At 36.3% G+C, this 27,095-nt stretch overlaps 1 long non-coding RNA gene across 2 annotated transcripts; it reads left to right on the top strand.

The window, feature by feature from the left end:
* Positions 1 to 1,995: 1,995 nt before the first annotated feature.
* On the top strand, positions 1,996 to 27,077 carry LOC135152011 (uncharacterized). 2 transcript variants are annotated; one of them, XR_010291073.1, is made up of 7 exons: positions 2,000 to 2,495; positions 2,653 to 2,718; positions 2,810 to 2,880; positions 4,111 to 4,155; positions 25,959 to 26,316; positions 26,447 to 26,695; positions 26,849 to 27,077. It is a non-coding gene; the product is annotated as an uncharacterized LOC135152011 (long non-coding RNA). The 2 variants fall into 2 exon arrangements; XR_010291072.1 differs by lacking the exons at positions 25,959 to 26,316; positions 26,447 to 26,695; positions 26,849 to 27,077 and adding an exon at positions 4,476 to 5,093 and having other exon boundaries at positions 1,996 to 2,495.
* Positions 27,078 to 27,095: the final 18 nt, after the last annotated feature.

Genomic DNA, 27,095 nt, shown 5'->3' on the forward strand with positions numbered 1-27,095 from the left:
TTACTAGTCAATTCAGCAGACCTTGTTATTGCACATTATGCATGCAACTAACAATGATGTTCCTGATGAGAGATTGGAGTCTCTAAAGAATTCTTTTAAGAAGATGAATGATCAAGCAAATTTGCTGATCAACTAAAATGACTTGTTACAAAATCTGCATTATGCATTTGGTGTGCATATATTTGTGGTGATCCGTGAAAAAAACTGTGAGCATAACTGTTATATTCTTATTTTTGCCGGATAATTTTCTGAGTTTGTAATGAAGTTCTTTACTTCGGATTTTTCCTTTTTTTTTTTATCAATACTTCGGATTTTTCCTAAAGTTCTTTTCCTATAAGCATAAATTACTTAAAAATACAATTTTTTTATTATAAATTTTAATGTGCTGCTTCTTCAATAAAAATCAAAAAGGAAAATACACGTACAATATTTAAAATGATTTAAAATTCTACTCATGAACATCATCTAGAATCCAGAACGATATTAAAATGTTTTTAAAAATAATATAAAAATATGCTCGGTCTTAATCATTTTAAAAAATATTAAAATACTTTTCAAAAAATTTAATGTTCTACTCTTTCAACTAGATTAAAAAAACACCTTTATGTATATTAAGAACAAAATTGGAATTTTTATAGTCAACTACCATAACAGGACATTAAATCAGAGAAAACAAAAGGAAAAAATCTCAACACAAAGATTCAAGTAACACAATTTTAACCTCCTTTAATGGACTGATTCTTCGTGAACACCATGAAGAAGAGCTTTTGGTTTTTTCCTTTTAATTTTTGTTCAATCTGAAATAAAACCTTGAAAAAAAAATTTAATGTCATGTTTTCCAACTAAGATTAAAAAAACGACATCTATATCGAACCAAAAAACCAAAATAAATGCTCTCATGAACACGGTAAAGAATCTAGAACAAAATGTGATTTTGATTATTCAGCATTAATCATTTAATGAAGAGAACAAACACGTGTATTAAATGACGAACTGTACTTTGAATTTAATGTCTATATTATATTCTTGAAAAAATTGGTTTATTTAGGGATCATAGCGTATAAAAAGATATATTAATACACAGGTATATTTTCATAAATAAGATTCCCTTGACTAATCAATAAATGTATCAGACATACGGTACTAAGAAGTTCTAAAAGTTGTCAATTTTGTCTATATTTGTACAACTCTGTCTAAAACCATCACATACGGAGTGCTTGGCTTCTTAAAGTAATCAGGGTTTTTAAAAAAAGCACCAAAAGGGAGAACCCAACTACAATTCAAGATGAGGAAAACAGCTCGATTCGCTGGAGAAAGCGACATAGGTATCATTTCTATGATTTGTTCCTTAAGTTCTTTCATAAAAATTCAATCGCAATTCTGATTACTCAATTTTAATTCTTTGTAGTGAATCAATTAGATACAGAAAACTTGAGTGATGCTCAGGCTGATCAATATATAAGGTATAATTAATTTTTTAATTGAATGTTGATTTGCATGTTAAAAGAGTTGCCAAGATTGTGAAATTTATAAACACCAATCCATTTGATACAGTTTTTTGTGGAAAACCCTTGATGAAGAGAAAGAAAAATCTTGTCTCTTTATTGATCCAATGCTAATCAAATATTACTACGATTCGAATGGTGATGACGAGAGACTATTTAAGAACTTTCACTACACCATAAATGACCTATTGCAACACCCACTAGAGAAATGTTACCCCAATATGTTACCTTAGCTATCCTCCTTAGGATCTATTATAACGTTGTATATTTTATGTTACCTTAGCTCAAAATGTGGTGTTACATTAGCTACAAAGTGTTTCAGCTTGTAACATACTTCTAAAGTGTTAGCTTAGAGTATTAAAACGGAAATAAATATTTTTTAAGATTGAATATTTATTTTTGGTCAAAAAAAAGATTAAATATTTATTTAAATTAATTTTACAAGAATTTGAGATGATATATAAATTGAATAATGAGATACATGAGGATACACAAATTTTATATATAATAAAACTTAAAATTTTAAAATAGCATTTTTAAAGTAGTAAAATATAAAAAAATGATATAGAATTATAAATATAAAAAAAATAAAAAAATATCAAATTCACCTCATTTTTATATGAGAACAAATATATAAGTCTTAATGACAAAAAGTGTCAATATATGATTATAAAAGTAATAAAATATATAAATAATAAAATATTCCTAATATAATTATTTGACTTTTGTTTATTAGTTTATATATTAAAATTATTATAATATATATAAATATAATAAATTTAGACCCTTTTCAGACTCGTGCATTTTACAAAACAAGCGGGTAACATTTCGAGAAATTCCGCCCAAATTTTCACTAACATTTCCACAGACTTCTCACTCTCCCACTTCGACTCTTCTATCCCTACCCGTACTAACCTCTCTGCGACTAATCACCTCTCTCAGTGCTAACCTCTCTGTCCACCTCTCTGTCGCCAGGACTTTCACTCTCTAGTATGTAATTGGGATTTGTATTTTTAATTAGGGCCAATTGAATTGGAGGCGGAGGCTTGAGATCTTCAATTAGGGCTTTGGTTCTTCATTAAACTTCATTTTCTTACACATAATCCCTTAAACTTCATCTAACATCTGTCTTACTCTTTAATTTCAGGTGTTCTTTGTTGGGTTTGCACTTCAAGCCTATTTTCAATTAGGGGTTTTGTTTACGTTATTTCTAGTAAGTTTAATCGGTATATTTGTATATAATTTCATAAGTCTGTATATTTTTGTTTTTTTATTGATTGATTTGTTGATATATACACTTGAAGAACAAGATTGTGAATGTAGCAACTCAAACTCTTACGGAGAAGCTTGCTGTTGAGGCTTGGAGGTTGCTGTGGTTAGTCTCTCTCCCTCCTCCTGTTCCCCATATCTCTCTCTCTCCCTCTCCCCTCTCTCTCATATATGTAACTACTTGATGTGTGTTTATTTAGTTGATATATGTTAGTTTGATCTCTCTTAAATGGTAGGATTTATTTTTTACAATACTTGGTAGTTCGCTCTGAAGCACCTTTTCTCTATGTTTTTTTAATCATTTTTACTGAATGTAGTAATTTTTTTTTAGCAAGATTAAATTGATCTTAGTAAGATAGCTCAGACTATAGCACTACAGAATTGAAATAATCTAATAATACTGAGTTTTTGGTTGTGTATGTAATTGAAATATTGATTAATGCATTGTCCTTTTGACATATTAAAACTATAATGGTTGGATTTTGCATGAATGAAGTCTTTAATGCCAACCAATAGTCTATATGTTTATTACATACTATTAAATCTAGTTTTCATACTTGATTTCTTAGTCTTATAATCTGAGCTATGTGATTAAGATAATTTTTGATGATATCAATGGTAAAGTTTCAATCAAGTGTCTGCCTCCCGCAGATAATCAACAAACTTTTGTGCAAATAAAATATATACTACTTTTATTATAATAAGGCTTATTACGTATAAAGATATCAAGTTGTGTTAGACATTGTCACTTCTACCAAGTTGTGGCAATGCACAGAAAAATAACAAATGCACAGATTTAATGAGTTAAAGCATATTCGATAATAATTAGCACTTAGTCAGAAAAGTTCTTTTTAGTGCCCAGTTTCATGAAAAAATTACTCTGACTCTTAGATTGGAACCAATAGCTGATGGTAGAAAGTAGAACAAATAACATTTGGTTTCCTGCTCATGGGCTAAGTTTTGACTTCTACCAAGTAATAACCACTGATTTTGAGATACTAAAAATATTATTAGTTGATTTTACATGACAGAATTCCTGAAGGCTGATTGCATTTAGTTTATTTTCTTGATCATGCAGTGGTACTAAGATTAATTTAATTATATAGATTTAAATCCCGAATGCCTATGATATACATCAAGGAGACTTTACTAAATACCAAGAAAATCAAATTATATGTGAAGTTATAAATGTTGCAGATTAATTTATTTGAAAGTCCTCCTTGATGTGTGCTTGTTAGATTAGTTTATGTGTATGTTTTTTTATTTCATTTTGTGAATTTTTATGTTGATTTTTTATGAAAACTAATTATTTGTAATTTATTGTCTTTGATTTCAGGACTGAGTTCAGGAAATTGGGTTTTAAGTTTGTGCTTAATTTAAGGTATTGACCTCTTCTCTTTTTCTTACCTAATTACGTGTATTATGTGTTTACTTTAGAAATTAAAGCTGCTAGTTTTGTTTTCCTTGCTTATTTCCTTGTATGACAATTTAAATATTGCATAGAAAGTTAAGTACAGTAGGACTAATACATATATATATATATTGTTAAAGCATGCTGCATAATTTTGCTTTGTTTTAATTTCTAGCTTGATGTGTTAAAATGCATGCTTGATGTGTTGCTTTTGTAAGTCCAGAAAGTAGTTTATACTTGCAAACTTTGTGAATGTGTTTTTTCTTATATATGGATTGTCGTAATTGTAGTGATGGTGGACATGCATGAAATTTGGATTAACCTTCCAAAGTTTAGTCAGGGGTATATAAATGGAGTAAAGGCCTTTATAGAAAATGCATTCGTCAAAATGGCCGTAGGTGAGGAAATGCCCTGTCCTTGCAAAAACTGTAAGAACAACAAGTGGCATGGTCAGGATATCATCTTTGATCATCTCATATGTAGTGGTCCTGCTCCAGTATATGCAAACTGGTTAGTAGAAGTTTCACAGCACCTCGTCCCAAACTCTTGAAGTAATGAGGATATAGATTTAGGGAATGATATAGATTTTGGGGATAATTTAGAAGAGATGTTGCATCGTACTAATGGACCAAATACAGATGCTAAAAAAATTTATAGTCATCTGGAAGACGGAAAACGTCCCTTATATCCAGGTTGTAAAAACTTTTCAAGATTAAGTTTCATTGTACGCCTTTATTCCTTGAAGTGTGTTCATGGAATTACGGAGTCGGGGTTTGGGGAAATATTAGACTTGATCAAAGAAGTTTTTCCAGAGGCAAACATTCCCTTGTCTTTCAATGCTGCAAAGAATATAATTAGAGATTTGGGTCTCGATTATAAAAAGATACACGCATGTCCAAATAGTTGTATGCTATTGTAAAGCATAATGTAATGTAAATGTAATTACGATAACTCAACACAACAAAAGACAGGAAACAATACGTAAGTATAATACAGGAATCTACAGGTTGGAGATTCGATACGAACAGACAAAGACAATCAAGATATCTGAGACGAGCATCCGTCCACTGGAAGAAGTTCATTAACATGTTCAAGCCTCAGTGAAGAATAAAGTTCAATATGTTTCTGCTATCAAGATTGTCTGAAGATCAAGTATCAAAGACCAGAAGATTTCAGTATATTTAATTTGATTATTTATAATCAAATTTATCGAAGCAACACCTAACCCGGAATGACTGATCAAGTATATTATTAAGCAAAGGATTCAAAGAATTATTTCAGTTCGAGTCGTTCGTGAACCAGACCAGTGCACAGGACGTCAGGACGTACGAAAGAATTCAGTGGATTCGATCAACGGATTAATTGATCAAGTCAATCGAGCTACTCCAGAATATGATGCCAAAGAACTCATTATTATATATATATATATTAATTGTGAATTACCTGAATATAAATAATTCAAGTAATTAAATAAACAATTAATAATATATATATATATAATGGTGCCAATGAGAGTCCAAAGGAAAAAATGACTAAGTACTAACTATGCGGCTGTTTCAACTGAAGCGCAAACTTTGACCCGGTCAAAGTTTGCGCCTCTACACTTTGTCCACCACTTAGAATGTTTTCTAAGTATATAATCTTTGAGTACACAGTGTGAAGGGTGAACAAGCGCCAAGTTTGACTAAGTCAATACTTGCGCTTAGTTTTCCCTTTGGAAAAACAGCTAAGTGCTTCACCTGTACAGTATGTGGTAGCGCAACATTTGACCAAAAGTCAAATGTTGCGCCTCCTGTTATCTACTCAGCGCAACTCTCATACACTATCAAATAATTTCTAAGTACGCTACAGGAGGACACTGTATAGGCGCAGGGTTTGACCAGTTGACCTCCAGTGAAGAATGGATGCACTTGGGCGCAACTTTCTTATATATATATATATATATATATATATATATATATAGAAGAAAGTTATATGGAGTACTATAATTTTTGGAGTCCTTGGAGTCCCAATCTAAACCCTTCATTTTTTTTAGATCCAATGGCTGAGGATTTTTGATTTAATTTTTGTTTTATAAGTTTTAATTTTTTAAAACCCCAGCCCGTTCATTTTTTTAGTGATAGTGTCTTTATGCGGCAGTTACAACTGCCTGTGAGTGTGTCCAGGGGATTGCATAGAAGTAGTGTCCTGCAGTCGTTAAGCCATTTTTTTCTTCTTTTTTTTCTTTTCGTTCTTTCATTTTGAGGCAATATCTACATCTCTTGGATCATTCTCTGCTCTTCTCCATAGCAAGTGTTTAATGTCTGATAAGAAGGCCGAATCAAGTAAGTTTTGCAGAATTTTCAATGCATTTGTTGTTCATTTAAAATCCTGTACTGCAAGATCGCATGTACCTAAGAATTTTGTGCAGGAAGTTTTTATAGCTAATGTATTTTTCTTCGTAGCATCATTACAGAGTAATGTTCGTTCAAATCTTTTTGCAAAAATCAACTTTTGTCTGCATACTGGCATTTGGCTACTAACAAGTTCAAGCCGTTCTGATTTTTTAGAGTTAAAGCAGAATAGGCATAATACTCAAGTTCATGAGGTAGATGCAATCACTTGGGATGGGCTCCATGTGTCGAACGTTTTGCTGGGTCAAATTTGGAACTGCACTCGTACTTCTGGGAATTTTCCAGCATGGTTTCATATGGACTGGCATTCCTTTATAATGTGGTTGGCTCTAAAGGAAAGACTACTCACCAAAGGAAGAATGAACAGGTTTGGTATTATATTTATCTGACTTATGTGATTTGCGGGATGCAGTTATGTCTCGAATGTGATATTTAGAGGGCCTTTTCTTATTTTCAAGATTGGCGAGAATACACTCAAGGCAGAGTGCTTCGAAACAGGGCAGTGGGACGGGGAGTTAAATTGGCTACTCTCGTTTCTTAACATTACCATCTATCAGGTGTGGAGAGAGCGGAACCACCGCATGCATTGTCAAATGGGGCGTACTGATGTGATCAAAATGCGGCCAGAGTAAAACAGTGTTAAAACAAAATTGTTTTCTTGTACTAGTTTCAAAAAACAAATTAGCAAAGACCCTAGTTTAGTATTATAACTAGTCTAGATTAATGTTAGCTTTAGCTGTTGATTACATGTATATAAAGGAGTTCTATTAGTGATATTTACTTCCGTTTGCCTGGGGCATGCCCCCATTATTCTGTATGAAATCCTTTTCTTGTTAATACTCCATCTGCAATTTTAAGTTAAAGGAAGGTAGAGAACAGGGGATGAAAATTAATATCTTTCTAACCAAGTTCATAAGAGCATGGTGAGATATGAGGATAAAATTTTTGATGAAACGAAAAGTTAGTGAGACACTCATAAAATTTTAAAGGTTTAATACTTACACCACTTCCTAAAATTCCAGGAAATATGCTTGTGCTCCACACTAGTAGAATATATGTCGAAATGTCTAATCTAATTTATCTATGAAAACAACTCAATATCCTACAAAAAAATCAACTTCACATCCATATTCCAAGTACGTGTCAATTACACTTGTAAGTACGTGTCAATCACACTTGTAAAAGTAGTTCATATTCCAATTGGTGCAATCTCCAATTTCTAGGTATTTAAGTACAAACAGATTGTCCCGGATAACAGGAAATAGGGGGAAAAAACCATTGGAGATGATAATGAAGCATTTAAAAAATCTTTCAGGCTACAATGTCGTAGGCAATATAGGCAAAAACAACTGTTTATTGAATCCATAGCATCATTCTTCTAGGACTGATCCTGATGCAACTTTTCCTCTTGCTCGACATCTACACCAGCACCTCTTCATATTCATCGAGCCTTCCTCAACTACAAAGTCATCCTTAAAAATGTGTTAACATCGCATAGTAGTCTGATATGGAGAAGGTACAACGAAAAGAGTCCGGTTTATAATCTGAGACAGAAGACAGAACATTCAGCGTGTTAACTTCGCATAGTGAGCTAAAAACTCATACCATCGTGCTACAACAAAGAGTCCTGTTGATTCAAAAAAAAAATCAAATTTTGTCTGCAAAACTCATACCACCGTGAAGTGAAAGTGAAGCACGGGTATCTTATTCGGTCTTACATGTTACAAAACTGCAGGACACTTTAAAAATAGGAATCTTCGTTTCAAAAATACATAACAAATGTTGAATCACATAAAATGCAACTGCATGATCAAAATAGTAATAAAGTGCAGAACTAGACAACAAAAAGCATTTAAAATTTTAAGCATCTAATACACTACAAAAGAACCAAATTCCACCAAAGCAGTCATTAGCCAAGAAGGATTTCCTAGTCATAGAGGTCTCCATCAATTGACATATTCTTGCAGTGCCGAGTGTTCAGTAAATAAACGTGAAGTGAAAGTGAAGCACATGTATCTTATTCGGTCTAGCATATCACAAAACTGCAGGACACATTAAAACTAGGAATCTTCGTTTCAAAAATACATAACAAATGCAAAATCAAGTACAACACAACTGCATGATCAAATTAGTAACAAAGTGCAGAACAAGACAACAAAATGCACTTAAAAGTTTAAGCATCTAATACACAACACAAGACCCAAAATCCACCAAAGTAGTCATTAATCAAGAAGGATTGCCCGGTCGTAGAGGTCTCCATCAATTGACATATTCTTGCAATGTCTAGTAAAAACACACATACACTTCTATTTGTATCAAAGCCCCAAGAAAAAAAAGAGGGTATCCACGAAATAGAGCCGGCAACTGCAGGACACCCCAGTGAATCGGGCCGCCGGAGTTCATAAAATGAAGATATTGAGTGGCCAGAAAAACGACATGCAACGCAATTAAAGGACAGAATCAAGAGATCGTAGACATACCCGAACTCATTTTCGCCAAAATTTGATGCGTCCTGCAAACCACTAGTCCGTCGTTAAATTAGTTCTACACAGTGATTGACCTAGGGTTCAACACAGCGGAAGTGAGGGATTTTTGATATCGAGCGTCCTTGTGTGCTTCACTGGTGAATGCAGGATACACCTTGAAGTTCAAAATTGCTTAGTAACTGTCAGCCCTATTTTTGTCATTAAATCTTAGCCAGAGGATCTTTTTAAAATCTAACGGTGGATCTTAGGGACTCCAATTTCTCAATTGTATTAGTATACCACAGAACTCCACTCTATATATATATATATATATGTTTATATATGTGTATATGAAAGTGGCGCCACTTCTTGAATACCTTTGGAGATAGATTTATTTTTGTAAATCGAATCCGTCCAGGACGAACTCAAGTCGTCCAGGACGAACTCGTTAACCATGGTTAGTTGTTGGAAAGCCTATAAATAGAGCTTTGTGTTTTCATTTGAAAATAACTACACACTTTGTAAGTGCACACACTATACACGTTCTCGAGAGTTAAATTAGAAGATCGTATTTATCGAGAGTTTGTAATAGAGTGATTGTAGTCTCTGCAGTCGACACTTGTGTTGGAATTTGTAGCACCCGAGGATTATTTCTAATATAAGAATATTCCCCGACTTGCTGGAGTTATTTATTTACGATTGATTTAACATGGACTGAAACAAGATTATCCGCAATTAAATTAAATCGAAGAAATTGGTACGACGTATTCAACCCCCCCTTCTACGTCTGATTGGACCTAACAATTGGTATCAGAGCTTAGGTGATCGATATACAGATCTGAGATCCGTAACCAATCTGAAAAGCTAGCTGTCCGTACAATCGTAATTTTATCTGATAACAATGTCGACACACAAGTTAGGAATCAAAGTACCTCCATTTGACAAGGATGACTACAACAACTGGAAGATGAAGATGTTGCTGTACATCAGAGTTGCTAATCCTATGTTCATTGGGATTCTGGAAAATGGTCCATTTGTGCCTATGAAGATTATTCCTGAATCTGTTGAAAATGGTGTTCGTATTCCACAGAAGTCTGTTCCCAAAGAGAAAAGTGAATACACTGACACTGATAAGGAATATGTTGCACATGATCATAATCTGCAACTCATAATTGTTGAATCAATGACCAAGACAATGACACATCTGATACTAAGTCTGAAAACTTCAAAGCAGATGTGGGACACTATTGAGGCATTGATGGAGGGATCTGAAGAAGTCAGGGAAAATAGATACGATATGCTAATTGCCAGATATGAAGCATTTCAGGCAATACCTGGAGAGAACATTTCTCAAATCTATGAGAGGTTTATGCTGTTGTTGAATGAACTCACCCTGCATGGAAAGACTTATCCACAGAAAGAGATTAACAGAAAGTTCTCATTTGTGATGCCACCCCATCTAGTTGTAAAGACAGAGACCATCCGGGAAAGAAGCGACTTCAGAACTATGACTTTGGAAAAGCTGTTTGGAAAACTGAAGACGTTTGAGATGGAACTTGAACAGAGAAAGATCATATATGGTGGTGGATCAACAGAATCCAAGAGTATGGCCTTACAGAAGACCACTGCACTTATTGCTGATCAACCATACTTTGGTTATCAACAATTAGTTGAATATGGTATCAATGATCACACTGTTGCTCAGAGTGATTGTTCATCCATCAAAGCTGACTATCCTTCTACCATTACTGAGATTGTAGAAGCTGAAGTTGATGAAGTTTCTGATGAACCGGAGGATGAGTTTTACACTCAAGAAGAGCTGGAGCAGCTGGAAGATAAGTCAATGGCTTATATGGCTGCAAGGTTCAAGCATATCAAGTTCAGGAAGAACCCACGGTACAAGAAAGCTTCAGGGAACAAGCTTCAGGGTAAAGGAGGATACTCAGGGTCAGGGTCAAAGAGTACTGGCAGTTTCAAACCAAACATGTACGACAAGAGCAAGGTCAGATGCTACAACTGCAATGACTTAGGGCACTTTGCAACAGAGTGCAGGAAACCCAAAGCAGCTCCTGTCAGAAGCAACTCATATGATAAGAAGAATTCTTATGAGGATCTGAAGAAAGAGAATGAGAAGCTAAAAGCTAAGTTGGAAGCAATGGTGGCCAAGCACAAAGGAAGGGCGTACATTGCTGAGGGAAAAAGCTGGGATGACACAGATTCTGATGATGAACCTGTCCAGAGCAATTATGCATTTGCATTAATGGCTGACACTGTCGAGGAATCTCCATCTCAGGTATCTCCTGAAATTTCTGTTGATGACATGACTACTGTTGATTATAAAAAAGACTATAAATGAACTAGGTCAAGAGATGTATAACTTGCACACTAGTTTATTAGCTTCAGAATCAGATAACTGTAGTCTTTCTCTAAAGATAGCTAAACTTGAAGAAAGAGTAGATGAATTAGCTTTAGAGAAACTCATGAACACTAACCTTAAAGATAGAATTGAATATCTAGAGAATAAGGAGAAGTGTAGTGCAGAAATTGAGGAGTCCCTTAGGTCTCAGATTGCTGACCTAGAAACTAAGCTTAGGGCCTATCAGAATTTTGCTTTTCTACAGAAAGAGATCTTGGATAGTCAAAGGGTTGATAAGAAGGTTGCTATTGGCCTTGACTATAGTTCTTTGGAAAGTGCTAAAAGAAAGAAGAGAAAAGAGAATGAAGGCATATTTGTTTCAGCAGGAACTGAGAATGCTCCTGAAGGAACAAATATACCTAAAATTCTGAAGAACACCAAGACCCCTATCTTTAGAATGGCACAAACAGAACCTCTGATAGAAGAAGACCTTGTCATCAAGGAAGAGTTGAAAAATGAGGAAGTTGTTAAGCCTCAAGTAAAACAGGAATCACATGATGTACCTTCTAATTCCCAAGTCAGAGATGACTCAGATAAAACTGGATTAGGAAGTACTAGTTCCAACAAAAAGAAGAACAACAGGAATGGCAAGTTAGATCCTAAGAACACCAACTCTAGGAATTCTAATGCTAGAAAGGTTTGTAATAATTGCAATTCTACTAATCATCTTACTCATGCTTGTAAAGTGACTAAAGTAGATAATTCTGGTTCTAGCATGCCTAATACTGTTAACATGAATGTTGTTCATTTGCCATGTGGTAGAGTAGGTTGCATGCTATGTGCTATGAATATGATGTCTGCATGTTTTACCATGTTGAATGCATCTTTTTCTGCACCATCTGCCATGAATATGAATATGCCTGCACCTTCTGTTGCCCCTATGGCAAAGACTGCTAGTCCTTCTAAGAAGAAGGAAACTCCCAACTCCAAGTCTAAAAGCCCTTCTGCTAAGACTAAAAAGGAGAAGAGTCCAGTCACCCCTGAACAAGCACATGTTAAACCAGTTTTTGTTGATAATCCTGTTTCTACTAAACCATTTGTGTGGGTTCTTGATAGTGGTTGTTCAAGACACATGACTGGAGAAAAGTCCCTGCTCACAGATGTGGTAATGAGAACCGGCCCAATTGTAATCTTTGGAGATGACAGCAAAGGATTTACAACGGGATATGGTAAGCTGAAAGTTGGAAATGTCATCATTGAAGATATCTCTCTGGTGAAAGGACTCAAGCACAACTTACTGAGTATCAGTCAGTTTTGTGACAAAGGATACGACGTAATCTTTCAGAAGGAAGTTTGCTTAATCCAGAACCGGAAGAACAAGGATCTTACACTTCGTGTGTAAGAAAATCAAGTTTGTTTATAGCCGACATAGACTCAGCAAGTAAGGGGGAGGTCAAGTGTTTCTACACCAAGGCCTCTGCTGATGATAGTTGGTTATGGCATCGGAAGCTCTCACACTTGAACTTTAAGACTATGAACTCTTTAGTCAAAAGGGAACTTGTGAGAGGATTGCCACAGAAAGAATTCCGTCAAGAAGGACTCTGTGATGCATGTGAAAAAGGGAAGTCAAAGAAAGCATCACACAGGAGCAAAGGCATGACTGATATTGGTTCACCCCTTCAACTGATTCATATGGATCTGTTTGGACCAGTCAACATTCCTTCTATATCAAGGAAAAGATATGCTCTTGTGATCGTCGATGACTACTCAAAATACACATGGGTATTATTCTTACATTCAAAGGATGAAGCAGCACTCGTCATCATTGATCATATCAAGAAGATTGAAAAGGAAGCAAATCTGCCAGTAAGGGCAATCAGATCAGATAATGGAACAGAATTTCGTAATGCTGTTCTTAATGACTTCTGTACTGATAAGGGCATCTCTCGTCAGTATTCAGCTCCAAGGACTCCACAACAAAATGGTGTCGTAGAAAGGAAGAACAGAACCTTGATTGAAGCAGCAAGGACTATGATTAGTCAATCAAGACTTCCAATCTATTTCTGGGCTGAAGCTGTAAGCACTGCTTGCTACACTCAAAATCGTACCCTGATTAACAAGGATTTGGATAAGACTCCTTATGAAGTAATGGCCAACAGAAAACCATCACTGAGTTACTTTCATGTGTTTGGTGCAAAATGCTTTGTGTTAAAAGAAGAGCATTTGGGAAAGTTTGATGCCAAAGCTGAAGAAGGCATATTTCTGGGTTATTCTTTGGAGTCTAAGGCCTACAGGGTTTATCTGATCAATGACGACAAACTGATTGAAAGCATCAATGTAAGATTTGATGATACCAAACTCCCAAGTCTCCAAAAAGAAAATGAATCTGATTCTCTGGAATTTGAGAATTTAGAAGACATCTATTTAGGAGAAGATCAACCTGAAGCTGATATAAGGGAACCTAATACAAATGAAGGAAATGCTGATCCTGAACCATCTGGAGGAAGTGTTGGTAACAATACAAATGATCATCATGATCACAGTGGTCAAAGTGGAGGATCATCAAATAGAATCTACATCAGCTCAGGGGGAGTAAGTCAAAGTGGATCCACTAGTCATCACACTCAACACAATTATGATTTTGGTGAATCATCAAGATTGAATCTGCCAAGACAAAGGGTATGGAGTAGAGACCATCCTGTTGAACAAATTATTGGTGATCCAGACACAGGAGTGCAGACTAGAAGAGCAACTCAGAATGAATGCAACTTTGCTGGATTCTTGTCTCAGATAGAACCAAAGAAAGTTGAAGAGGCTCTAAGTGATCCAGATTGGGTATCTGCAATGCAGGAAGAACTCAATCAATTCGAAAGGCAGAAAGTTTGGAAGCTGGTGCCAAGACCTAAAGGAAAATCTATAGTTGGCACTAGATGGGTTTTTAGAAACAAACTGGATGAAGATGGTATTGTTACGAGGAATAAGGCAAGACTGGTTGCAAAGGGTTATTCACAAGAAGAAGGAATTGATTATGATGAAACCTATGCTCCAGTTGCTAGGCTTGAAGCAATCAGGATGTTCTTAGCATTTGCAGCACACTCCAACTTCAAAGTATATCAGATGGATGTGAAAAGTGCTTTCCTGAATGGTGATCTGGAAGAGGAAGTCTATGTTGAACAACCCCCTGGGTTTGAAGACAAAGAATTTGAAGACTTCGTATACTTTCTCTTCAAAGCACTCTATGGCCTGAAGCAAGCCCCTCGAACCTGGTATGACACTCTTTCCAAGTTCTTACTTGAAAATGGTTTCACCAGAGGTATCATCGATAAAACTCTTTTCCATAAAAAGCATAAGGATGATATAATTCTTGTACAAGTATATGTCGATGACATTATATTTGGTTCTACTAATGATCTTTTGTGCGAGAGATTTGCTAAGTTAATGCAGAGCAAGTATGAGATGAGCATGATGGGAGAATTGTCCTTCTTCCTAGGACTTCAAGTCATTCAGAAGCCTAACGGTATTTTTATCTGCCAATCTAAATACATCAAGGATCTTCTGAAGAAATATGGAATGGAAGAAGCATCTCCTGCCAAAACTCCTATGCCAACTGCTGTCAAACTTGATCAGGACAAATCTGGTAAGTCAGTTGACATCACGAAGTATCGAGGTATGATTGGCTCTCTCTTATACTTAACTGCTAGTAGACCAGATATCATGTTCGCAACTTGTTTATGTGCTAGATTCCAGGCTGATCCTAAAGAGTCACATCTTATAGCTGTTAAGCGTATTTTTAGGTATCTTAAGGGAACCCCTAATCTAGGGATTTGGTACCCTAAAGATACAGGTTTTAATCTGATTGGCTATACAGATTCTGATTTTGCAGGATGTAAGATTGATAGGAAAAGTACTTCAGGAAGCTGTCAGTTTCTTGGACGAAGGTTGGTGTCATGGTATAGCAAGAAGCAACACTCCGTGTCTACGTCTACAGCGGAAGCTGAATACATAGCTGCTGGAAGTTGCTGTGCTCAAATCTTGTGGATGAGGAATCAACTACAAGATTATGGACTCATGTTGGATAAAATTCCGATTCTGTGTGATAACACGAGTGCCATTGCCATTGCCAACAATCCTGTTCAACACTCCAGGACAAAGCATATTGATATCAGGTATCATTTCCTTCGCGAGCATGTCATGAATGGAACAGTAGAGTTACACTTTGTACCTACTGATCAACAGATTGCAGACATCTTCACTAAACCACTAGACGAATCCACTTTCTCTAGACTGGTTGGTGAACTTGGGATGTTAAATATGTCTAATTAATTAGACAAGAAATAACTGCAATTTGTTCGTAAGTTCACAAGTTTTAAAATGTACATATTTTCAGGACTTGTGAATTTACAAAGTGCATCCAGTATTTTACATAATTATCTGATAATTAGTTTTAATTATCTGCCATGACTTATATGAATTGCATGAGTTTATGTGATTATGTGATTAATTGCTAAGTGGTAGATATTTAGAATTAATTTTCTTGAATTATTTAAGTGCTTATATTCAATTAATGAATATTAGTATTTATTTAATTCATATTTTAATTATATTTGATTAGTGGATTTGGAGCAATTCAAATAATTTTAAGTTGTTCATTAATTAAATTTTAATTAAAATGAATGCAGCATAATTAATTAAATATCTGTTGACTAAATCTTAATTTAGTTAAAATTTATTTAATCTAATTATGATATCATTTCACAAATTGATAATCTCTTGGAGTACTTTTTACTCCCCGTACTCTGTAACATGTGTGTTACAAGCGCAAACTTTGACTGAAAGTCAACAGTTGCGCTCAGAGTATACATATTTGTGCTTTGTCTAAGTTGAACTTAGAATTTTTTTTTTCTTCTGAGCTTTTCTCAAACAGTCATATTAGATCTAGTGCAACATTTGACTTTAGTCAAATGTTGCGCCAATGTCTATACATACTGACTATATGACTCGTTTTCTCGGCAAAGTACCAAAGTTGCGCCTCATACAGTGTATGTATGAGGGGCAGTATTGTAACTTCAAAGGTTGCGCCAAGCGCATCCGTATGTGGTTACCATGGAGGGCAACTTGGTATTTAACCAAGTTGCGCCTCGATCATACTCTATGTATATGTATATGACTTGGGCGTTTGCTTTACTTCTCATATCTTATTTCAGTCTATATACAGCCTATACACACACGCAAGAAAAACCTCCACTACTTTTTAAAACTTCCGAACTCGAGATCTTTCATCTCACAAATCACCACTGAAACCTTGTCCATTTTAGATTCTGGAACTAGATTCGTGATCCCCTCACCGAGAACTTTCATTTCATACCTAAAAATCAACGATCCATCGTTGTTTTTCGTAAGGGTTTTTCGAACCTCTTGAACTTCTTGGACTGTTTTGTACGTGATTTTTGCATCAATAATTTGCGAAGCCGATACCATTATTCTTAGAATTTCAAGGAGTATAACATACTTTAATTTCATCGAAATCTGAAATTCTTGGAATTAGGGTTTTACGGAGCGTTATTAATTAATTATTTTCGTGACATAAGTTGAAATTTGTTCGTTTTTATTCGTGAAACGAAATTTATAATCATTTTTAATTTTAATTAAAAATGGCTGCAAATTTTGATATTCCGAAAACAAATTTCACAATTGTTGAGAATAATAATTTAATTACGCAAGCGAATTATCGACGCTGGGTTCGTTATATGTCTGAATTCTCGTATGCTAGATTTGCTATGACAGAATCTGTTTATCTTAACAAATCTCTTCTACGAGATTTCTTGTCTTCTATTTCTGTTGTGAATGCAGGACAGGTACTTGGTATTACTTGTCAAATTCAGGGACGAACACTATCAATTACTGAAAATACCCTGAACACTGCTCTGCAACTTCCAACAGAGAATTTTGAAGCTGTTCCAGACCGGGCTGAAAGGACAAACTTCTTCTTTGCTATTCATTGCCAGAGGGAGAATGGTGATCTTCCAGGGAAAATGTATGTGAAGCACTTACCTCGAGAATGGAATTTCTTCTTTAATTCCATCTCTCATGTATTTGCACCAAAAACTGGAGGGTTCCATGGGATTACCATCTTCAATCAAGAAATTGGAATTGCAATAGCTCAGAACACAAGAATCAATCTGGGACACTTGATCATGGGAGCTTTTCAGGACTCCCTAAGGAAAAACAGAAATATACTCCTCTATCCTAGGTTCTTCCAGATTGTGCTAAACCAGATGCTGACTCCCGCTGAAAGAGCTGTCTATCCCAATATAGACAATGTTATATGCTCCTTCATGACTACAAGGGTGATATCTATGCTGGAGAATCATCAGAACTACACCAACAATGAGGATGTGGTTCTTCCGGAGGCAATGCAAGAATTCTTAAACAACCAGAACTTGCCTCCACCACACATTCAAAATGTTGCTGATCCAGTGGTTCAGGAAGAGGAAGCCCCTGAAACACAAGCTGAAGAAGTCACTGAGTCATCTCATCAAGCTAATATCCCTGAGACTCAAACTTCTCAAGTTCAAGAAGAGGTGATAGTGGAAGATGCTGAAACATCCTCTGACAACAATGCTCAATCTGACGGAGAGGATTCTTTACAGGATAATTCCACTGATTCTGAGGATGAAGTGGATACTCCTGTTCAAACCACTGTAGCTGGACCTTCTACTGATGTGATGGTGGATATTGACGAACTCTTCACCAACACTTACAATCCACTACTACAGTCAGGTATCACTTCTGACTCTGACAATCTTTCCTTTAGTGCACCTGAATGGGTTCAGAATCTTCTGGATTCCAATCAGCTTTCACCACATATCACAAGTGCCAATGAATTTGAAATCCCCCAAATTCATAACCAAGGCACCACTTCACAAACAATTGTAGCAGAAACTTCTCAACCCCTCAGCCAACCACTTCATATTTCTGAGAAAGAGGGAGAAAGTGCCTTAAGTGCACCACATAAGGAGATTGTTTCTGAAACTGCAGCTCTGTCTCCTAGTCAGGAAAGGAGAATAGAACCTGAGACAACTGCAGACATGTCTATTTCTTCACCACCTCAGCCACATGATATTACAATGCATAGTGAGGTTGCACACACAGTTGAAGAATTGACGGTTGCTAACACTTTGTCGTCCATGTCAGGGATAGACACTGTTGTTTCTGATCCTATTCAGGGTCAAGTGCCTTCACAGGCTTCTGGGGGAAACTTGGATGAAATGCCACATTCTACATCCTTGTCTACCCCCTGCGAGGAACATTCCCAGATCCTTCAAAGGACTCTTCACCTCTCGAAGGTGAACGGCAATCTGTTTCTGAGCCCTTCATATCAGGAAGTGTGCCAGTTATAGAGGACTTGTCACAAAGTCTTTCGCCGTCAAAGGCAGTTGTGGGAAACCAGGGTGCTTCGCCAATTCAAGGATCACATCCTTCGAGCCCTGTGTCTACCCACCCTGAGATTCTAACTCAGGATCCAACTAAGGACTCACTACCTTCGAGTAGTTGGCAACTTGTTTCTTATGACTCAGATTCATCTGACGAGGAAACTGAGGACGAAGGCTCACGAACCTTCATTGCACCTTCTGTGACCTCTCTAGAAGGGGCTAAGAAGATTTCTTCTGCAGGTACATCTAAGGCTACTGGAACATCTTTGAGTGAGAGGGAAACACCAACGGAAATTGATATACAGAAACCCTCTGACCAACTGAGTGATCTAGTCTTGAGTGAAATGAGAGAAACACCTGCAGAACGTACTAGTGAGAACCCCTCAACCCAACCTGCACTTGAATCTGCTATTCCAACTGTATCTGTGACAGAATTTGAAGCTCTAAAGTTCAAAGTTCAACATCTAGAAGCTGAGAATCTTGTTCTACGGGAAGAGTTAGTAGAAATCAAATCAACAATGGAACAAAGGTTGGCTGCCCTGGAGGCTAAGTTGCTGGCATCTCAACCTTCCAGAGAGGATTACTCAACTGAGGGGGAGAGAGCAGCAGAAAAAGCAAAAGGGAAAAGGGTGATCTCAGGGGTGTCTGAAGAACTGATTGATTCTGCTCTTAAACATCAATTCAGTTACAGTCATGATGAATACATCCCTGAGTTTGTGGATGACAGGGTGATAAGGATGGTTGGTGCTGAAAATGATGATCTGGAAGAAGGAGAAATCCCAGACAATGAAGTCTTTGCTGATGAACTTGCATATCATAATGACATCTTCCCTCCTCAAGAATTTGAAATTGCAAATCCACAAGACATTGCTGAAGTTTCTAAGGATTATGCTGAGCAAAGGAGAGCAAGGGAGAAGTTAGAAAATCAAAGACGGATTCGAAGGGAAAGGAGACTTGCCAATCTACACAAGGAAGGAGATGAGTGGGATGCTGCTAGGTCAGTGTTTGATTTTCCAGAGGTCACTCAAGAAAACAATGATGACGAAGTGAAAGATATCTTTGACTCCTTCAGGAACAATTACAAGGACTTACATGATTATCACGAGGTGTTAAATGATATCATTTCTACTGTGTCTGTTGCTGTGCTTCCCAGAAGAGGATGGATGGTAAACATGTCATTTGAGCTACAAAGAGAAGGCCATGGACTCAAGCATGTGTCAAGTCAGTTTCTCAGAGATCTATCTTTAACTGAGCTGTTTGTGGTAAGAAATAAGATCATCTCAACCGGCAGAAAGCATAATGAAGTATTCAGAGATATGGTGGAAGAGTGGATCACTGATATTGGAGTTGAAATTCATGACAAACCATCAGTTATCAAGTATTTCAAGGATGGTATGATTCAGAGTATTGGACTCACTGATGAAGCATTATCAACATACAATCCTCGTATACTGAAATATCTGGAAACTCAAGTCAGGGAGAAGTGCTCAAGGACTAGCAAAGGAAGACTAACTGCTGAACTGCTATATGCCTATCGTCTGAACTTTGCTGCTCTGAGAGACTTAGACTTATCAGCAATCAATCGTCAACCACCATATCCACTGCCTCCACTCAATCCTGAAATTCCTGAAAATCCAAAAGCACCTGTTGTAACCTACAATCCTACTTCTGTGATATTCAAGAAGAAGAAAGACTCTGAGGCCATTGCTATACCACTGACAGAAATTGGAAAATTCTCTTCCAAAAGAATCATTCGTGCTGTTGCTGCTGTCAAGTTATCAGTGGTGAAAGAAGACAAGAGTGTGCTCAAAGATTTGATTGATCTTCTAGAAATAAGAAAAGCTGTAGAGACTGTCCATAACACTTCAAGGGTTCGTGCTCATCCATCAAGAATCATCATGAAAATTGAAGGAATGGAGATGAATGTCACCTTTAAGAAGTTGAAGAAAATGGTTCATGTCCAGACATTAGAGAAGATGAAGAAGAATCTAGAGCAACCTCCACCTGAGAACACACTGGAGCAAGTGGCACTGAGTACCATCACTGCTAGGATTGAAGAAATTGAGAGCAAGCTCACTCAGAAGAAAGAGGAGGAAGCTGCAAAGAGAAAAGCAGAGCAGAAGCTGATTAATGCAAGAGCCAAGAAACCAAGGACAGATTAGTTCAGGATAGAGGAACAATGGCTGCTTGTATTTACTTTTGATTTCTGGAAAATGTAAGAAATAATCCAGACTGTACTTAGTATTATTTCCTGTTTAAAATAGTATGCTTTTTCATTGTGTCAGTTGAGTTATCCTCTTAAAGGATTTGCTTGTCGAACTCTAACAATCAAATAGGGGGAGATTGTAAAGCATAATGTAATGTAAATGTAATTACGATAACTCAACACAACAAAAGACAGGAAACAATACGTAAGTATAATACAGGAATCTACAGGTTGGAGATTCGATACGAACAGACAAAGACAATCAAGATATCTGAGACGAGCATCCGTCCACTGGAAGAAGTTCATTAACATGTTCAAGCCTCAGTGAAGAATAAAGTTCAATATGTTTCTGCTATCAAGATTGTCTGAAGATCAAGTATCAAAGACCAGAAGATTTCAGTATATTTAATTTGATTATTTATAATCAAATTTATCGAAGCAACACCTAACCCGGAATGACTGATCAAGTATATTATTAAGCAAAGGATTCAAAGAATTATTTCAGTTCGAGTCGTTCGTGAACCAGACCAGTGCACAGGACGTCAGGACGTACGAAAGAATTCAGTGGATTCGATCAACGGATTAATTGATCAAGTCAATCGAGCTACTTCAGAATATGATGCCAAAGAACTCATTATTATATATATATATATTAATTGTGAATTACCTGAATATAAATAATTCAAGTAATTAAATAAACAATTAATAATATATATATATATATATAATGGTGCCAATGAGAGTCCAAAGGAAAAAATGACTAAGTACTAACTATGCGGCTGTTTCAACTGAAGCGCAAACTTTGACCCGGTCAAAGTTTGCGCCTCTACACTTTGTCCACCACTTAGAATGTTTTCTAAGTATATAATCTTTGAGTACACAGTGTGAAGGGTGAACAAGCGCCAAGTTTGACTAAGTCAATACTTGCGTTTAGTTTTCCCTTTGGAAAAACAGCTAAGTGCTTCACCTGTACAGTATGTGGTAGCGCAACATTTGACCAAAAGTCAAATGTTGCGCCTCCTGTTATCTACTCAGCGCAACTCTCATACACTATCAAATAATTTCTAAGTACGCTACAGGAGGACACTGTATAGGCGCAGGGTTTGACCAGTTGACCTCCAGTGAAGAATGGATGCACTTGGGCGCAACTTTCATATATATATATATATATATATATATATATATATATATATGTTTATATATCTGTATATGAAAGTGGCGCCACTTCTTGAATACCTTTGGAGATAGATTTATTTTTGTAAATCGAATCCGTCCAGGACGAACTCAAGTCGTCCAGGACGAACTCGTTAACCATGGTTAGTTGTTGGAAAGCCTATAAATAGAGCTTTGTGTTTTCATTTGAAAATAACTACACACTTTGTAAGTGCACACACTATACACGTTCTCGAGAGTTAAATTAGAAGATCGTATTTATCGAGAGTTTGTAATAGAGTGATTGTAGTCTCTGCCGCCGACACTTGTGTTGGAATTTGTAGCACCCGAGGATTATTTCTAATATAAGAATATTTCCCGACTTGCTGGAGTTATTTATTTACGATTGATTTAACATGGACTGAAACAAGATTATCCGCAATTAAATTAAATCGAAGAAATTGGTACGACGTATTCAACCCCCCCCCCCCCTTCTACGTCTGATTGGACCTAACAGCTATATTGGGGTGAAACTGAAAAGGAAGAAGAATGTAGAACTTGTGGTCTTTCAAGATGGGTTGTAGTTGAGAAATCAAGCACAAATGATGATGAAGCGGAGATGATGACCCAAAAAGTCCCGGCAAATGTGATGCGATATTTTCCATTAAGACCAAGGCTGCAGAGATTGTTTATGTGTACAGATTATTCAAAATTTATGTTATGGCATGCACTTGGACGTAGAATGGATGGCAAACTTAGGCATCCTGCTGATGCAGAGGCATGGAAGAAGATGGATGCACTTTATCCACATTTCTCATCAGAAAAGAGGAACATCAGACTAGGTCTAGCATCTGACGGTTTCAATCCTTACCGTTCGATGAATATAAATCATAGTACTTGGCCAATTGTTCTGGTAAATTACAACCTTCCTCCTTGGTTGTGTATGAAGACAGAAAATCTTATTCTATCAACACTTATATCTGGTCCAGAATCACCTAAGAATAGCATTGATGTGTACATGCAGCCTCTAATAGCCGAGTTGAAAGAGTTGTGGGATGAAGGTGTAGAAACATATGATTCTTCTACTAATAAGACATTTCTCTTGCGTGCAAGTCTGTTATGGACAATTAGTGATTTCCCCGGATATGCGATGTTATCTGGTTGGAGCACGAAGGGGTATTTAGGTTGTCCCGTATGCAATTATGAGACTTCTTCAATGTACGTAAAACATAGTAGAAAAGTTTGCTACATGAACCATAGAAAATTTCTTGATCCAGGACACAGATGGAGGTTCGATAAAAAAAAGTTTGATGGAAAAATCGAATTGGGGATGCCTCTTGGAATTTTAACCGGAATGGACATAGAAGAGTTGTTGTCGAATTTTCAGAATGAGTTTGGAAAGAAGAAGAAGGAGCCAGGCCGAAAAAAGGGGAAGAGGGTCGAGTCCCCTTTCAAGAAAAAGTCGATATTATTTAGTTTGCCGTATTGGAGTCAGAATTTGCATCGGCATAACCTCGATATAATGCATATCGAGAATAACATTTGTGAGAGCATACTTGGCACTTTATTAAATATTCATGGAAAGTCAAAAGATCATCTTAATGCTCGTTTAGATTTGCAAGAACTTGGCATTCGGAAGGTCCTCCATCCTGTTAAATCAAGTGATGGGAAATACCTTGAAATCAAAGCTTCCATATTTGACATTACAAATGATGAGAAAGATCGATTTTGCATGGTACTGAAAAATGCCAAATTGCCATATGGTAGTGCATCTAACATCTCTCGGTTTGTGCACATGAAAGAGAGAAAAGTCTCAGGCTATAAGAGTCATGATGCACATTTTGTGTTGCACCATTTATTGCAATTTGCTGTTAAAAAATCACTGAAACCTGTGGTTGCCATCCCTTTAATCAGATTTGGGGCCTTTTTAAGAAGTGTTTGGAGCAAAGTGATCGACTTAAGTGAGATAAAGAGGCTGCAACAAGAAATTGTAGAAATTTTATGTCTATTTGAGACTATATTTCCACATGCTTTCTTTGATATAATGGTCCACCTGTTGGTTCACTTATGCAGTGAACTAGCTTATGGTGGACCAGCACACCTTCGTTCCATGTGGTCAATTGAGCGGTATTTATGCAAACTGAAAAAATATGTGCGTAACCGAAGTAAACCTGAGGGTTCCATCGCCGAAGGTTACCTTGAAGAAGAGTGCTTGACATTTTGTTCAAGATTCTTGGGTAACAATGGCGGGTTAAATATTACCAAGTCTGAAAATATTGAAGGCTGTCCTGAAAAGTTGGAATACCATATTGGCACAAGAAGAAATAAAGATGGAAAAGCTATACATTTAAAAGTATCTGAGTGGACGGCAATGCATCGATATATTTTATTCAACTCTGGAAACAAAGAAGTAGAGGAGCTGATTGCGTAAGTTTCAACTCCTAACATAGTTTTATTACAGAATTACTCTCTTTTTATAGAATTTTAAATTAGCTAATTTATGTAGAAATCATCAAGCTTTGGTTGATAGTCAAGCAAAGTCGAAAAGATATAAAAGGGTCAAGGAACATACTGAAGACTTCTGGAAATGGATGAAGGAAGAGGTTGGCAAAAGAGGTAATATTTCCAAGGAGTTAGAAGTTCTTACTGTGGGCCCTAATCGATCAGCGAAGAGGTATGGTGGATATGTAATCAATGGATACAGATATCACTCAAAGAACAGGGATGCTAGATGCACAACACAAAATAGTGGTGTGTTTTTGAAGGTTTTGACAACTAGTTTTGCAAGCGCGAAAGATCAGAACCCAAAGGTCAGCGAAGTCAATTATTATGGAGCAATTGAAGAGATAGTAGAAGTTGATTATTGGGGATAATTTGTTGTAGTGTTGTTCAAGTACTGCTGGTACCAAGAAGAAAAGGATTTATATGGACTGACTCGAGTCAATTTTAATCGAAAATGCTATAAATTTGATCCATACGTCATGGCATCACAAATGCAACAAGTATTCTATGTAGAAGATCCAGTTGAAAAGATGATGTACAATGTCATCACGAAACTGCCAAGGGGCTGGTGCGATATAGAAGATGAAAATGAAGGTCAAGATCAGGATGAAGTAATCTTAGTGAATGCAAACCTTGGTGCAGAAATGGAAAATCAAGATAAAGAGGCTAGTTCGTCTAGGGATGATGTTCCAACCAGACAAGTGCTTATTGAGACGGATGCAGTCCAAGAACCTGCCTAATTTTCTAATTCAAGATATTTTGTGCAATATATATGACTTGTTGCTTTTCAGAAATTCAATTTTTGAATGTGATCATTTACCTGCTTGCTTATTAATGTGTAATTTTTTACTGTAATGGGTGAAGTTCTCACTGATTTAACTGTTTGCTTGTTATTTAGTATTGTTTGTATGTTTTTTTAATCATTTTTACTGAATGCAGCAGGATTGTTTAAGTATATTGAGAAGGGATTTTATATAAGTTAATCAATGAGTGAGCGATGCCTTGCAAATACTATTAGTTTCAATTTTTTCTTAAACTGGGTATATAACTCTCAATACATCATACCTATATCCAAGTATTATAGAAAAGTTGGGTTCAGCTTAGAAAGAAATATTAACATGATAACACATCTGTTTGCCATTAATTAGAATAAATATTGTGGCAACTTGTGGGCCTTGCTCTTTTATTCATTATTTATTATTTTTCTTAGTGTCGTGGACTCTGTTTTTGTAGTCTAATGTATCTGTTTTCTATTTTTTTTAACAGGATGGAAAAATTAATTTATCTCAGATTCCACCATAAGGGTGAATTTCAGAGTACACAATATGCTGGTGGGATAGAGATTGTTATATGGGGTGTTGATATTGAAAGATTTTCATATACAATACTCATGGAGCATGTCAAAGATGATCTTGAATATTCAGAAATCGGAGGAATCTATTTTGGTACAGGGGAGATTTAAAGTTGCTGACCAGTGTTATTGAGCTTAACCGATTAGTTGATCTAACCGAGGATGGAAACCATATTGATTTGTACATTGATAATGTCATTGACACGAGTGTAAAGCCAATACAAAAACTGCAGCCGCATGTGGTCATGAGGCCAAGACCTAATCTAGTTGCAGGTACATTAGGTATCTGAACTTTGTGCTACAATATTACTTTGTCTAGACTATTTATTTTATAATATTTTTTCCTGCCATATTTTTCATTTTAACGTTGAACTCTTGTGTAACTACCCTTGCACTTTTGTAGCTAAAAAACAACCTAAGCGTCAATTCACCACGGCTCATCAACTATTGCTACAACAACAGCAGAAGAACAAAAAAGCAAAGTTATTGGGTTCAGATCAGAAATGGCCACAAGGTACTAGGAAGTCGCCACGAGTCAATAAATTAGTAGAAAGCAATGATAAACCTCTGACTTCTAAGCCTGACTGCCAAAAGAAAATTGGATTTGAGCAAACAACATGAAGACGAAACAATGGGAGAAAATGAGGTTGAGGTTAGATATGTTCCTTGAGAAAATATTTAATTTCTAGAATCACATAAATATTACATGCCATATATAAAAAAAATGATAGACTTTTAGGAATTTTATTTTATTCCAGTACATATTACATGCCATATATAATTGTTTTTTAATTTTTATATGCAGAGTGCAAAGATAATCTTACCTCCACCACCACCTCTAACAGAGTATGAAAGACAAAGGGCTATAAGAGTTCAGATGAATTATGAATTTCTCTCCGCTCTAAAATTACCTACACTAGCAGCAGGAATAGTAAAAAAGGATAAAAGACGCAAGAGTAATGAGAAGGCCCAAGATGGAAGTGAAAATTATGATCCCGAACATGATTCTCTTAGTGATGGGTCAGTGACTCCACCGAAGGTCTGTGTAGCGA

Source organism: Daucus carota, chromosome 4, assembly GCF_001625215.2.
Source record: "Daucus carota subsp. sativus chromosome 4, DH1 v3.0, whole genome shotgun sequence".
NCBI lineage: Eukaryota > Viridiplantae > Streptophyta > Magnoliopsida > Apiales > Apiaceae > Daucus > Daucus carota.